This window comes from Callospermophilus lateralis, chromosome X (assembly GCF_048772815.1).
Source record: "Callospermophilus lateralis isolate mCalLat2 chromosome X, mCalLat2.hap1, whole genome shotgun sequence".
Taxonomy (NCBI): domain Eukaryota; kingdom Metazoa; phylum Chordata; class Mammalia; order Rodentia; family Sciuridae; genus Callospermophilus; species Callospermophilus lateralis.
In genome coordinates this window covers 109,876,526-109,890,035 of record NC_135325.1, presented here as the reverse complement: position 1 = coordinate 109,890,035, position 13,510 = coordinate 109,876,526, and positions in this window count along the sequence as shown.

Below are 13,510 nucleotides of genomic sequence, written 5' to 3'. Positions count from 1 at the left end.
CACTTAACCGCCCTTGTGCCAACAAGGCAGCTTGCAGACCCAGAGACCCCGTTAGATTTGGGCTATAAAAACTCCCTCCTGCCAGGCCTCTCTGTCTCTCTTGCTCTCTCTGTCTGTCTCTCTCTCTCTCTCTTGCTTTCTCTGTCTCTCTGTCTCTGTCTCTCTCTCTCTCTCTCTTGCTCTCTGTCTGTCTCTCTCTCTCTTGCTTTCTCTGTCTCTCTCTCTCTCTGTCTTTCTCTCTCTCTCTCTCTCTCTCTCTCTTTCTCTCTCTCTCTCTCTTTCTCCTCTTTTGCACTGCTGCAGTAAAGATCTCTTGGTCGCTCCAAGTGTTGTGGTCACTTTCCTTTCAGCAGTGATTGCTCTTAACTCTTAGTCCTAGGCAACGGTTAAATCCATTTGGGGATTGTATTGAACAGATTTGTGTATGGTATCATTTTGTTCTATTATTTTTTGGTGCTGGCCTTTTTCATAAGTTTTATGTTAAAAAGTTTCTCATTATCTTCTTCACAGTTGAGGGAAAGGTTTTCCTAATTACCTTTGTGCCTCTTGCTCTACAACAGTTATTAGTTTATAGAGGTCATGTAGCCAAACTTTTCTTTTTATTTTGCCATTAAATTGGTTTAATATCAAATATTTACTACACATTCTAGGTTTTTAAAAATATTTTTTTTTTAGTTTGGCTGGGGTTGTGGCTCAGTGGTAGAGCGCTTGCCTAGCACATATGAGGCACTGGGTTTGATCCTCAGCACCACATTTAAAAAACTAAAGTTTAAAAAAGTTTTTAAAATATTTTTTAGTTGTATATGGACAAAATACCTTTATTTTACTTTTTTATATGTGGTGCTGAGGATGGAACCCAGTGCCTCACACATGCTAGACAAGCACTCTACCACTGAGCCACAAACCCAGCCCAAACTTCTAGTTTTGGTTTTTTGTTTTTGTTTTTTTTGTTTGTTTGTTTGTTTTTTTTGGTATCTTATTTCATGGGTCTACTGCAAATTCAAAAAAAAAAAGTTTTCTGGTATTTTAGTATTTAAGAATACATTGCCTGGGTGTGCTGGTGCATGTGTATAATCTCAGCTACTCAGAAGGCTGAGGCAGGAGGGCCACAAGTTCAAGACCAGCTTCAGCAACTTAGCAAGACTGTCTAAAGATAAAAAGATAAAAATGACTTTGGATGTAATTCAGTGGTAAAATACCCCTGGGTTCAGCACCTAGTACCCAAAATTTGTATGTTTTGTTGAAATGTATATTTTGTTGAAATTATTTAATGACTCCTATTTAGATGGATCAGTGATGTTTTATAAATTGACCTATTACATTTTTTTAAGCAAAAGATTCATTCAGGTATTTGAGTTATTTATCTGTGTTGTTGGTACTTTGAGGAATGCAGGTTTCAGGAATTGAGACACTAACTAGCCTTGAAAGTCTTAATTTTTCAGGACAAGCCCTAGATTTGAAATAATCTCTAAGTGTGGAATTAAGGCACTTAATTCCCATGTTCATTGAACATACTATCCTAGAGGTATACTTGCTAATTAAGAGGAAGTCTCCCAATCTGTATATTAGTAACTATCCATTTTTAATTGTTTTCTCCACAAAGACCTATGCTCCATGTCAGATTGTAGTTACATGGGATGAATGAAATCTTTGTGAAATTGTTCCAAGCATTATTAGCTCATTTCTAATGTCAGCAAATTTCAAACTTATTTTGTTACTAATTACTGAGACAAAAACACAGTTGTTCTATGTGCATTTCATGGTCTATTAAGTAGAACAGAAAACCTACTTGAATTATTCATTACCCATAATCTTACATGGTATGTGAGTTTTAGTAATTAGTAACAAAATGAGAATACAGAATTCATTGAAAAGATTTGTTATCTGTAGCTCTGTATGAATCAATTGCAATATTACTGAAGACAAAAAATGGGCTTATGAATCTCCCCTTCTAGCAAATAACTGGAGATACCTCTCAATGTAATATTTAATAATTCTCCTAGGATTTTTTATTAAAGCAGGATGAATTATGGTTTTGTGAAGGGTCGGTCCAGCCTCAAGAACAGAGTTCTTATCTGATATTGTGGTTTGATTCATGCAGTTCCTGTCTGACATTATTATTCACTAATTTGGACTACCTCACATGCAGCAGCATTGACTACCTGGTCCCCACCAACTGATTTCCGAAGTTCCTTTGGATAGGGAAAGAGGAAGTATATTCCAACCACTCACCTTCCCTGAGTTTCCAAGTGACCTAATTTCCCTGCAGTGGTGCTAGAGACCTCTCCACAGGCAAGTCTCCTGGCAGATTTGGACAGCCATCATCTCTTCCAGGACCTGTGATGAAAATCTCCAGTACCAGTTCCCTATGTGAACTGGAAATGATAGTCAAGACTAACTAGACAAATAAGAGGAATATTATGATTTATGAGGTGACAGGTGTTGAGTGGAGAATAGTACCTGCCTCCTGTTAGCTGAACCATCATTTGGCTGATGCTGACCCTCTTTTCCTGAGTCTCTAAATTAGGAATTACCAACAATGCCAGGGTGCATTCATGGACACCATTTAATTGACACCATGGTAGAGACCTTGTTTCTATCATCAGGTCCTTAGGTTATTTTGACATAGTCCTCATTTGTGTTACTGTAAGTGTGCTGTTACAGACACATTGAATTTTCTAGATTGTCAGATCAAAAGAACCTGATTTTGACATTTTCACATCAAAGTTTTGAGTTACTTTTTTTTAATACTAGGAATTAAAATGTGGGGTGCTTTATCACTGAGCTACATCCTTGGCCCTTTTTTATTTTTTTATTTTGAGACAGGATCTCACTAAATGTCTGAAGCTGACCTCTAAATTGTGATCCTCCTGCCTCAGCCTCCGGAGTCACTGGGATTACAGACATGCACCACCACAGCTGGTTTGAGTTACCTTTTTATCCTGTTTGGAAAACACTTGCTGTACCAGACAGAAGCTGGATTAACTAGATAAGATTTTTCGATTTTCAAGAGCAAACTTGAGGAATCCAGGATTGTGGAAGCAATGGTTATGTGCTTTTTTTTTTTTTTTTTTCAAGTATGAGAACATGACTTTGAATGCAATTTGAAGTCAGCAAAATCTAAGAAAGGTAGTAAAAATGAGACCAGTAGACCAACTGAGTATGATGGCCCACCATTCTACCCCAACAGTGCTAGAATAGATATTTATTTAGTAGGGATCCTGGAGGCACAGGCTAATAAATCAAGAATTTATGTAGGTCAATACTGCTTTAAATATTTACCTATCCATGTGTTGTTGTCCATTTCTTTACAGTTTCCTGGAACCACACATTGTATTTCATTCACACTGAGTTTCTAGCTTTTGAATTGGAAGGACCTTTGGCCTTTTCTCACTTGCATCTTTGAGCCGCATTTGCAAAATGAAAATCATGCCATGATATCAGGGATGTTGTGACAATAAACTGCAATAGTCCTTGTCAAGAGCTCAGTACACAGGAGCTACTCAAGGAATTAGTGCCCCATTTCTGGAATACATGTGTTAAAGCAGAGCATTATGGAGCTTGGTTTAGCTCCTCTCCTTTTCTTTCCAGCCTCCACCCCCATCTTCATCCTGTTGCTTTAGACTTTTAACATAATTTCAACCAAACACTTGTTTCTGTTGCAGAGCCAGCAAGTGTCCTACATGATTACATGGGCAACTATTTAGAAATCCACCCCCATGCCAGGTGCATTGGCACACACCTGTAATCCCAGCAGTTTAGGAGGCTAAGGCAGGAGAATCGAGAGTTCAAAGCCAGCTTCAGCAATAGCAAGGTGCTAAGCTCAGTGAGACCCTGTCTCTAAATAAAATACAACATAGGGCTGGGGATGTGGCTCAGTGGCTCAGTGCCCCTAAGCTCTATCCCTGGTACCCCCCCCCCCCCAAAAAAAGAAACCTACTCCCATTCTGCTGTGATGCAAGATGAAAGGGCTAATCCCCAGAGTAGCCCTTTAAAAATTTTTTAATCATATGGTTCAGGATCCTGCTCTTTTCCTTACTCTCACCCATGTGAAGGCTTTCCATCAAAGCTGACCTGACTTGCCACCCATCAGGACATTCCAGGATTTGTTAAGAAGTGCACTATGGAGAGTGCTCACTGCAGAAGTGCCAAAAGGTCCCTATTTCTTTCCTTACTTATTTAAAGTCACTTATATTCTGGGCAATGATTGATTTGTTAGATATTGGTTGCAGATATGACAGTTGGAGATGAGGGAGAAAAACATTAAATGTAAGTAAGAGCTATTCTAAGATGCCCTCAAAGACACCTCTATTTAGTGTCAGTGGATGCCTCTGATTTATTTGCTGCTCTGTTCTCACAGGCTTTATCCAAAAGGTGGAACCAGAAGTGGTGGCATGGAACCAGAAGTTCACCCATCCAAAATTTAAAAAAAAAAATGTCCTTTTTTATGATTAGAAACTAAAGTGTCAAGCCTTTATAAAGCACATGGACATCTCACAGTTGTTTTATTTACCCCTGTAATTGGTTAAATTACTTCAAAGGTGTGAAAGATGGGATTGTTATTTCTTACCCAGTGAAAAACTGAGATAATTAGAAAAACTCATACCAGCTGGGTGTGATAGTGCACATCCCAGTGGCTCAGAGGAGGCTGAGGCAGGAGGATCATGAATTCAAAGTCAGCCTCAGCAAAAGCAAAGTGCTAAGCAACTCAGTGAGACCCAGTCTCTAATATTTTTAAAAGGGGCTGGGGATGTGGCTTAGTGGTTAAATGCCCCTTGGTTCAAACCCTAGCATCCAAAATAAAAAACCCATACCCACACCCTCATCCCTTCACCAAGTAGCATGATGCTTATTTGCTAGTTACAACCAGCTGGAAACAACTGACTATGACACCTCTTCTCCCTTCCACACCCATCAGTCATCTTGGATCTCTTCCTTGGGGGAGACATGGGGAAGACTGATGGTTAATTGGGTAATTCTGCTGAGTGTTTCAACTTAGAAATCAGTCACAAGGTTGAGGGTTCCTAAAGGGTGACTAATTGTTGACACCTTAAGATCAGGACTGTCTGTGAAAGAGGTGACTGTTCTCAGAATAAAAGTGGGGGGATCTATCCCCTTGGATCTTTCCTAAGGAGTTTATTCTGAAGCTACACTTGTGACTTAGGCTCATTTGGTGAGTAATTAATGAACACACACTCACCAGTAGTACTGTTGGTGTTCTGTTGTATTGGGTAACTAACCCAAGCCTGGATTGCAAAATAAACTAAGAACACTGCCATGAGAATTAGTGCCCAGAAAAGGAGTTCCCCCTCCCTATTCTAGTCTTATGACACTAGATAGCCTATAAATGTTGCCAAAAACTGGTAAGGGGTGCTCAGAATCTGGAGTGCTAATCTCCCATGGGTCCATTGGCATCAAATAAAGTTTGAGTTCCTCCCACTCATGGAGTGCCATTTGCTGCTTTTTGCATGATTCCCACAATATTTCTGGTGCATTGGCCTGGAAGTGACAATCATGCTGGTTTTGGGCCATGGACATGGCAAGTGGTACAGACCACTGGAGTCCGCAATGTCTCTCAGACCAAATGGGATGGCAGCACCCAAGAATTCCAGGATCTCCTTCACCTGCACTTCTGGAATGGCTGCCAGCGCCCAGACTCACTGGAGAATGGGACAAAACTCCTGCACAGTCTTTGAGAGAAGTAAGTTTCAGGGACCCAGAACCATAGCTAGGCCTGTCCATAAGGACAGAAGGGGAGACTGATTACCTCCCATGGCCACTGGTGAGGGAGCTGTCAGTGTAGGGAACCTCAAAAGAGGAAGGGGAAAGGAAATGCTTTAAATGCTTAAGTGTGTGTGTTGGTGTGAGTGGATGTGAGACTGTTCTTGTTTTCATGGCTTTGTGCTATGGAGGCTGAGTGAGTCCTAACCTGCCATTCTGTAGTGACTTCACAAAGGCACAAGAGCAATTCACATCCGGTAGCAGAACCTCTGAACAGGCCCGGGGTTTATAGGGGTATGCCTTCTGCCAAGAAGCACCTAAGCTCCCTTTGGGGACACAGCCAGGTGGGTGCCTTGCCTGACACCCCCACTCTGGTCTGTCCTGTGGTGTCAGCACAGGGTGGGACATGGGAAGAACACAGTGTAAACCTCCAGTCCTGGACTGTAGTATGATTAAAATTTTTTAAAGGGCTACTCTGAGGATTTCAGGATTAAACTGCCAATGGCTGACTCCACACTCTCTGTGAGCTTGAATGGCCTGCTTTTGATGGTGACTGGCCTCTGGAAAGAACCCTCCATGTCCCCACCATCAAGGCAGCTCACCACATTGTCACCAAAAACCCCAGGCCACCCAGATCAGTTTCCTCACATAGATTCCTGGCTCCAGATTGCCTGGACTCTGCCCCATGGGTGCAGTTCTGCATCAGCTCCAAGGGCCAGTGTAGGGTTTTGTTAGCCAGAAACATGGCGACTCCAAAGCCCACCAAGGCCATCCATCAAGGGACTCCAAAGAGGAGCCACTGCCCCTGCCACCCTACATACCCACCACTCTGCCACCAGCTCCCAGTCAACTGGACTCACTCACTGTCTGATACTCCACCACCATCTGACTCACTGGCCACAGTCCCCCTCTGCCAGAAGACCCTAGGCCAGAACCCATGGGGAGACAACCGAGGTCCACTCAGCAGATCAGCCCCTGCAAAATCTGGACTTCACCCTGTTCACAGGTAGGAACAGCTTCATACAGGACAAAGGATGGCCAGATACCCAGTAGCCTCAGAGAGACATGTGGTGGAAGCAGGAATGTTGCCTCAGGTGTGGTCAGCCCAACAGGCAGAGTTATGGGCACTGATCAGGGCCTTAGAGTATGCCACTGATCAGCAAGTCAACATTTACACTGATCTGAAATATGCCTTTACCACTCTACATGTGCATGGGGCCATCTGTAAGGAAAAAGGACTTCTGTCAGTAGGAAGTAAAGAAATAAAAAAACACAGAAGAAATACTCAGACTCCTGGAAGCAGTCTGGAAACTGGCTCTGGTAGCCATGATGTGCTGCCATGGACACCAGAAAGGAATGCACCCTGTGAGCAGAGGAAATAGATGGCTGATCAGGTGGCCAAAGAAGTGGCTCTGTGTCAGGACATTGTCCCTAAGGCGGCCCAGACAGCTCAAATACTGCTGGCCCTAAGTCTCCCAGATTGCCCTAATTATACAGAGAAGAACTCGAATGGGCTGCCACACAGGGAGGACAAAAACACCAGAAGATGGTGAGTCTGCCAGATCACTCAATTTTCATCCCACAAGGTTTAGGATATCAGCACTATGAAATGGATTCACCCAGCGAAAACTAAATTGGACACTTTTCATACCAGGTACTTATAGGGAGCCATAGCCAGCGTCTAACTGGGGGGTTCCTCTTCCTGCCAACAGGGCATAAGCTACCTGAGAACTTAAAGTCTAAAATAATTAGTGAAGAACAAAAGACAGAGAGTCAGAAGTATATTCACAAAAGCAGAGCCCTGATACATCCAGTGCACACAAGAGCTAGAACTAGACAAAGGATAGATGGCTCCTGTGGTTTATTTAAGGGGGTATATCCAAGACACAGATAAGGTTTCAAGGGCGGAGTCTTGCTTCCTAATGTCTTGCAGTCAGCAGGTTGATGAGCATCTTGGCAGGTTACACCCATCTCAAGTGCTGTGAGGGACATGGAAGAGCAGGATAGAAATTCACAATGTGTCAGGGCAGTTAACCAGAGGAAATATCCACTGGCCATTCCCAGACACCAGATGTTCCTATCCACCATGTGTTGTGGCACACATGCAGCCCATGGATGGCTTGCAACAGGTACTACTACTGTAACCATACGCTGTGTAACCAAGTCAGCCAGAGTTGTGTAACTTGTGCCAAAAATAATGCTAACCTGAAGCCAGTCTGGCCTCCAGGGGTCCAGGCCTTTGGGACTTTACCTTTTGAAGTTAGAGATGGACTTTACAGAAATTAAACCAAGAAAGGGGTATCAATAGCTATTGGTACTGCTGTGCACTTACTCAGGATGGGTGGAGGCCCTGCCCGCCTGAACAGAATGGACCTGAGAAGTGACTAAACTCTGTTAAGAGAAATCATTCCCAGATATGGCCTGCCCTTTTCCATCACTTCAGACAATGGTCCTGCCTACATCATGGAAGTCATCCAGAGTCTCACCTGAATATTGGGAATCAATAGGAGCTAGCTACACACAGCCTACCTACCACAGAGTCCAGGTAAAGTTTAACATATGAACTGCACCCTAACTAACACCCTTGCTAAATTCTGTCAGGAAACAGGAGTTTCTTGGGTAGATCTCCTCCCTATAGCTCTCCTCCAGGTCTGCTCTACACCTGGAAGCACACAATATTCCCCATTTGAGGTTCTATTTGGGTGACCCCCATTTGTAATAAGTAAACTAATGGGGGATCCTCATCAGGCAAGTGAGCTTAGCCTGTCCCGGCAGGTCCAGGCCCTAGGAAAGATCTTTCACCAGATATCTAGAAATGTCCAGGAGAGGGCCCCCTCTCACTTAGAAACCAGGTGCATCCCCACCAGCTCAGAGATTCTGTAGGGATTGAAAACTGGAAGAAGGACCCACTTCAATCCACCTGGGGGGGCCACATTGTCATATTAACTTCTCCCACTGCCATTAAAGTTGCAGGAATAGGCCTATAGATACATCACTCTCGAGTTAGAAAGGTACCTACCACTGAGAAATCCACCACCTGGACATCTAAAGCCAACCCCAGAAACCCGATCAGATTGACACTCCAGAGACCACCCTGTGACAGCTCTGCCACAGCCATCCCAAACGTTAACCTGCCCACTAACAAGCCATAAGCAAACTACAGCCCTGCTCTAGTTACAAACCTGGGGGCTGACTGGTCAATACACAGCAGAAGCTTGAGGAATTCGATGGGGAATGAAGGAGTGCAGTGGTCATGATGTCTCCCTCTGCACTGGGACTAATGACATTAATTGCCTTCCTGTTTGCTGTAGGTGTGACTACAATAGCCCCAAACTACCAGAACCAGGTATAGAGAGTTGTTCTGGTCCTTCAGAGTTACCAGTGGCTTAGCTTGGAGGACATGGTGAGAGGAGAGACCCCTTTAAGGGATTTATGGGGACATGAGAAGGGGGAAGATGTTCTGAGTAACTAGCCCAATCCTGGATACAAAATAAACTAAACACTTTTGTGCAAATTAGTGCCCAGGAAAGGGTCAGTTCCCCTCCCCTTTCTAGTCAGCTCATCTTCATGGAACCTAATTAGCACCATCCACTCCTACCTTTTGGATGGTAAATGACTTCTCTAGGATATAAGAAGAGCCAGCTCTTCCCCTTATCTCACTCTGCTTCTGTAAACATGCTTCCTGGTTAAAACCCTGGGCACAACCATGTATCCTTTAGACTACAAAATTTGTGACACTAGGTAGCCTATAAATGTTGTGAAAAACTGGTGATGGGCACTCAGAATTTGGAGTCTGATCTCCTCTGGGCCTGCTGTCATAAAATGAAGTTTGGTTTCTCCTCTTCGAGTGCCTTTTGCTGCTTCTTGCCTGATTCCTGCAACACTGTGATTTCTTAATGTGGAAACAGTTCCTGCCAACTCATAGTTGCCTCATGTGTTTTTTCTTCCTTCTTATTTATATGGGTGATGGAAAGAGAATGCGACTGGTAGTGTAATAATGGACCATTTATAGCAAAGCCTTTGACTGAAACTCTATTAGGGAGCATATATGCAGAAAGAGAAAATTGATTTGCTAATATTTTGTGCAAAACACAGCATACATTAAGTTAAGGTACTCAATTTTTAACATTTTTGAATTATAGATATAACATGTGCTCATGAGCAAGGTCTAGAAATTTCAGGATATGGTGAAATGTGAATCCCGTAAAATCCATCTACATAGAATTATACTCGCAGTTATCATTTTGGTCTCTTCTCAGTTAGGCTTTTCTTTTTTATTGTATTGTTTTATAAAGCAAATAACTTTATGCTTTGGACAGCCACAAGTGCCTTAGACAAGAGTATCGCACAAAGGAACCTGTGTAGCCTCCTGCTCAGAGGGTAATTTCTTTTTTTGTCTAAGTGTTTTGTGTTTCCCCCATAGATGCAATATGCTTGCCTCTCTCAGGATGCTTGTGGAGATGAGGATATGTGGGAGTCACAAAAGGAGAGCCTTATTTATTTTGAACATAAAGGCACATTCCCTCCATTCACCACCAGCTTGGTAAGTGAAGGCCTGTGTTTTCCACCTTGAATGCCAACTCTAGTCTTCCTGGTGGCTAAGTTGTTATTCAGGAGCATAAAGAGCAGAAGAGGCAGATGGTAACCACTGACCAAAATTCAGGTCAGTTAATACCCTGCTATATTGGTTCCCTCTTTTATGCAGCTGGTAGTGTAACAGGTAGCAATACCAAGTGGGATCCAGAACTGTGCTCAGTTCTTTTCATGTTTTATCTCATTTAACCCTCTCAAGACCCACTGAGATGAGTACTTTTTTTTTCCAATACTGGAGATTGATCCCAGGGCTGCTGTAACATTGAGATACATCCTTGGCCTTTTTAAATGTTTTCATTTTGGGACAGGGTTTTGCTAAATTGCTAAGGCAGACCTCAAAGTTTTAATCCTCCTGCTCAGCCTCCCAAGTTGCTGGGATTACAGGTGTGCACTTGGCTGTCTGATTTTTAATGAGAAGAACTGCAGAGGTTAGAGGCTCAGAGCAAGGGAGGACTGTTCTGATCAGGAAAGATGGAATAGCACATAAACCTGGCCCCTCACTCAGGGGCTCCCAGCCTCGACATGGGACGAGGGCCAGGAGCAGCAGCACTGTGCAGAGCTGCTCATGGAGGATGAGGACACTGGATTCTGGTGGGAAACTTGTGACAGACATTATGTGTACCAGAAATTGATTAGGTACACATAATGTATTAGGCTCCTGTGCTCAGCTTTGTGCTTGCTTCTTCTGACCACCCTCTGTGTATCAGTGGGAGGAAATAAAACCCATGGGTTCTGTCCATGATGTAAGATGGGTGAAGTTTGGAGCCTGGTTATGCAGAAACCTCTGGGTCAGGTCTCCAGGCTGGTGGGCTAACCCCCCTCCTATTCCCAGTTTTACAGGCCACAGACCACAGACTGACGGTGTCACTTCCTCTGTGTGTCCTGGAAGCCTTGGTGGCTTGGTGGTCCCATCCAGGGGTCCTGGGGTCCTCCTAAGGGCTGACTGCATTGCCTGGGAGACCTTGCTGCACTCTCAAGGAGAGGGTGTGGCCAACACCAGGGGGAGAGATGTGGGCATCCCATACAGTGCTACACCCACTGGGACTGTGACAGGATAAGGTGCAATTGCAGTTTGCGGTGGGGGACACAACGGTCTCCCAGTGTCAAGTCCCCTAAGGGTTCAAGTAAGAAAGTGAGTTTGCTCCATAGCATGAGGAAGATACAGACAGTTCTAGCCTAAGGGACTTTGGTGTGAAAGTGCGATGGATCTTAGGGGTTCAAGGAAATCCACCCTTCCTGTTCCCTTATCTGTGGGGCAGCCTGGCTCAGTGCACATTGCTGAGTGTGAGCAATATGAGAGGTCATGGTCCTCGGCAAATTGAAACATTTAGGATGGTGGTGGTGGAGGTTCTTATGTTCCATTTACCCCAACGATGCTGGGTCTGTGTGTTGGTGAAGGCTGTGCTGGGTCAGCCTTAGGCTGTGAAGATGGCCATGGAGGTAGGTGGCTCTGCACCCTCTCTTGATGTTGGGCAGGTGAGTCAGGTGAGGGAGTTGTGAGAAGGAGCTGCTCTTGCTTTTGCTGAGTGGTTGGAACCTGGATGTGCTGTGTCCCTCATCTGATTCATATTCCAGATCTTTCTTCTGTGGCTTCCTGGGCTGCCTGGGTGCTGCCTGTGACATGCATTTCCCTGTGTCTGTCACAGGAGGGCCTGGCTCAGGTTCTAGTTTTAACTGTTGTCCCCTCTTCCTCTTTCCCTATTTCTCATTCAGCCCAAATGTTTTTGCTACTAGCTTCTTATACATTCCTTTCATCCAAGTGTTGTCAAAACTTCGGTCTCTTTCTCTGATACCAATCCAATAACAAGGACACAGTTTTGAGAAAAAGGAAAAAAAAGTTTTATTGTTTTGCTAGCAAAGGAGAAACACAAATAACTCCTGTCCCAGAAGCTGTGATTCTGCCCATCAGCAGGAACAGGGGTTTTTAAAGAGGTGACCCAAAGGCTGAATTCCATATGTTCTCTTTTGGAGTTGACATTCACTTGTTAATTTGGCAGATAGTCATTTCTGAGACTTTCTGGTACCACCCCCAATGTCTGGATTACTTCATTCTTATGGAGGGTGTGTGCTCAGGGACAGCTAACTCTGCCTAGGATGGGGAAGAAAGGTGATCCTGTTTCCCCTGAGATTAGGGAGGGGGAGAGATTAGGGAGGAGCAGGGAGAGAAGAAGAGAAAAATGTCCATTTTAAAAATCAGTTATAAGAGGAGGGGTTATGAGGGTAGGAAAGATGGTGGAATGAGATGGACACCATTACCCAAGGTACATGTATGATTGCATGAATTGTGTGTCTCTACACCATGCACAACCAGAGACTTGAGATGTTGTGTTCCATTTGTGTATGATGAATTGAAATGCATTCTGCTGTCATGTACAACTAAGTAGAACAAATTAAAAAATTAGTAAGTATTTAAAAAAAGTTGCAATGGCAGAGCAGCAAGGGCTATATTCAAAGCATAAAGTAGACCACTGTACACAGGTACTAACTGGGCCCAAAAGATCAGAGAATATGAAGTGTGCTCAGGGTGGTATGACCATCTTTGTCCAATCCTGATTGTAATATTGGCAGGAAGTTTATTTAGCTTTTAAAAAGATTTGTATACTTTGCAATGTGGAGAAGAAAAAATAAAACAAGTTTTCTAAAAGAAATAAATACTATAAGAAAATAGAAGGGTTAGTTTTCTTCCCTCTTTTACCAAGAGAATTAAACTTTTATTTTGTATTTTACTGTGGATTTGCCCATACAACATTCTACCATGAGATACTACCTCCCTCTACTCCCCACTTGTGGGTATTCCTGAGTCCTGGCCAAAGTCAGGTGTGTGCAGAGAACTTCCTCAAGTAGAATTTGTGCAAAGGGACATCCAGGACAAGTTACCAGTCTGAGCAGTTGCTTTTGCCTATACTTGTCCCAGTCAGTTTGGTTGAGGAATGCAATGTAAAACCTGATTATGGATGATTCAGATAAATATGTTGATGTCCACATTCTGTTGGCCCAGGGGGGTGTACTGTACTTCTCTTAACTCCCCATCCTTGAGTACCTGGATAAGCTAAATCCTTCCAGTTGGCAGGTTTGATCTCTATGATTTATCTGCATCACCTGATAGAATAGTTAGAAGGAGCCAGGTATGGTGGTGCACGTCTGTAATCCCAGCAACCTCAGGAGGCTGAGGCATGAGAATCATGAGTTAAAAGCC